At 42.5% G+C, this 2,765-nt stretch overlaps 1 pseudogene; it reads left to right on the forward strand.

The window, feature by feature from the left end:
* Positions 1 to 560: 560 nt before the first annotated feature.
* LOC136524019 (uncharacterized) lies at positions 561 to 2,214 on the forward strand (annotated as a pseudogene).
* The last annotated feature ends 551 nt before the right edge of the window (positions 2,215 to 2,765 follow it).

Raw genomic sequence — 2,765 nt, forward strand, 5'->3', positions numbered from 1 at the left:
GGGTGGTACCAACGACGACGTAGCCGGTGGAGGCGGTGAAGATTGTGCGGGGTGGTGGTGCCGAGCGCTGACTGCCGCGTAGATCGCGGCCGGTCGGCGCGATGGTGGCCTCTTTGCGACCACTAGGGGCACGGGCGCCACAATATGGTGAGTTCTTCTATGTCATGAACTCTGAAATCGGTTGGTTTAGGAGGTATTTCTTGCGTCGATTAGCTCGCTTGTTGCAGAAAATATCTTCTTTTGTCGGCTAGGGTTTCATGTATTGGTCATTTATGCTATAGATTTTGGGGTTTTCTTCTGTAGGCACTGATGATGAAGAATTCTCAGTGGAAATGCATCATGGGGGGTGCTTTGTTTCTCAAGGGTTAAACAAAGCCTATCCGGGTGGAAGAGTTAGTTGGTTTGACCACGTAGAAGTTGCTAAATGGTCTCCTCTTTTCATAGAGCAACTTGTTTTTAAGTTACACTACCCAAAGAATCCAAACATGAAGGTGTTATGGCTGCTACCTGGGAAGAATCTTTCAAATGGGTTGAGATTAATTTGGTCTGACACAGACACAATGGTAATGCCCTCATTAGTTCACAAATTTAAGAATTTTATGTTGTATTTGGACCATGATGAAAACCTTTCTGGTTTACAATGGTATGACAATGTTGCAAACCCATTGAACTCACCTCCCAAGGTTTTCAGTCCTATGAAGACTATGCATATGGACAATGCAGATAGTGGGAGGGTTGGTGATAACAGTGGAGAGGACCCTGATTTTGGTGATGGCAGAGATGATGACAGTGCTGGTGATAACAGTGGAGAGGACCCTAATTTTGGTGATGACAGAGATGATGACAGTGTTGGTGATAATAGTGAAGAGGACCCTGATTTTGTTGATTCTGACTACGAACTGGATGCAGATGATGATGACCTTTTTCAGTACGCAGATGATGAAGAAGGAAGCAAGAAGAAAGATAAGGGCAAGAAAGCTTTCAGTGTTGTATCAAATGTTGAAGATGACATGTCAACAGAAAATGATGAGCTGCTGCATTTGCCTGAATCAGATGATGAAGGTGGAGAAAGCCTAAGGTTTTAGACTTTTAGAGAGCAGGATATGCATAACCCAATATTTAAGTTGGGACAATTATTTGCAACCCCTGAGATTCTAAGGAAAGCAATTACAGAATATAGTTTGAAGCACAGGGTTGAAATTAAATTGCCAAGGAATGAGAAAAAGAGGATTGAAGCACACTGTGCAGAAGGTTGTCCTTGGAACTTGTATGCTTCAGTGGATAGCAGATCCCATGGTATGGTTATCAAGCAATTCAATGGACAACACACATGCCAGAAAAAGTGGGTTTTGAAGAGGTGCACATCAAGATGGCTTGCTGACAAGTATATGGAAACATTTAGGGCAGATCAGAAGATGAGCCTCACAAATTTTGCTAGGTCAATACAGAGGGACTAGAACGTAACTCCAGCAAGGTCCAAGCTTGCTAGAGCTAAAAGATTAGCTATGAAGAAAGTTATGGGAGATGAGGTGGAACAATACAAGTTACTTTGGGACTATGGTCATGAACTTAGAAGAAGTAACTCAGGCAGCAGCTTCTTTCTGAACCTGGATGGCAATGTATTTAGCACATTGTACATGTCATTGGATTCATGTAAAAGAGGTTTCTTGACTGCATGTAGGCCTATCATATGCTTGGATGGATGCCACATTAAGACTAAGTATGGTGGACAAATACTGACAGCTGTGGGCATTGATCCAAATGGATGTATCTTCCCAATTGCCATTGGAATAGTGGAAGTGGAATCACTAGTGACATGGAAGTGGTTTTTGGAGACACTGAAAAATGACCTTGGCATAGATAACACATATCCTTGGACCATCATGACAGATAAACAAAAGGTGAAAACAACACTATATCCTTTGTTGTAGTTGTTTGCTAGGTGAAAACACCATTTTCATATGTCTGTACTTTTGTTTTTAGGGTCTTATTCTAGCAGTTCAACAGGTCTTCCCTGACTCTGAACATAGGTTCTGTGTCAGACACCTATATTCCAACTTTCAACACCACTTCAAAGGTGAAAATCTCAAGAACCAACTTTGGTGTTGTGCAAGGTCAAGTTCAATACCTCAGTTCAATAGGAACATGGAGAAAATGAAGACCCTGTATGATAAGGCCTATGAGTGGTTGCAGAAGATGCCTTTCAACACCTAGGTCAGAGCTTACTTCAGCACTTTTCCAAAGTGTGACCTGTTGCTGAACAACAGCTGTGAAGTGTTCAACAGTTATATCTGGAGGCAAGGGAGATGCCAATTCTTAGTATGCTAGAGCAGATCAAGGGACAAGCTAATGTCCAGGTTCTACAAAAAGCAGAGGGAGGTGGGAGAAGAGTGGCGGGGACCCATCTGTCCTAAGATAAAGAAGATAATTAATAGGAACATAGAATGGGCCAATACATGTTATGCAATGCCTGCTGGACAGGGCATATTCTAGGTACAAGATAGGGACTATAGGTTCATAGTGGACATCAATATGAAGACTTGTGATTGTAGAAGGTGGGACCTCACTGAAATCCCTTGCTCTCATGCAATTTCATGCTTGAGGCATGAAAGGATCACACCAGAGTCAGTTGTACCTGAGTGTTACTCTTCCAATAGCTATGTCAGTGCTTATGGCCATAATGTGTGGCCGTGTAAAGACAAGAGCACATGGCAGAAAGTTGGAGGCAATGTAATTCTACCACCAGTATATGTGAAGAAAGTTGG

This window comes from Miscanthus floridulus, chromosome 18 (genome assembly GCF_019320115.1).
Source record: "Miscanthus floridulus cultivar M001 chromosome 18, ASM1932011v1, whole genome shotgun sequence".
Taxonomy (NCBI): domain Eukaryota; kingdom Viridiplantae; phylum Streptophyta; class Magnoliopsida; order Poales; family Poaceae; genus Miscanthus; species Miscanthus floridulus.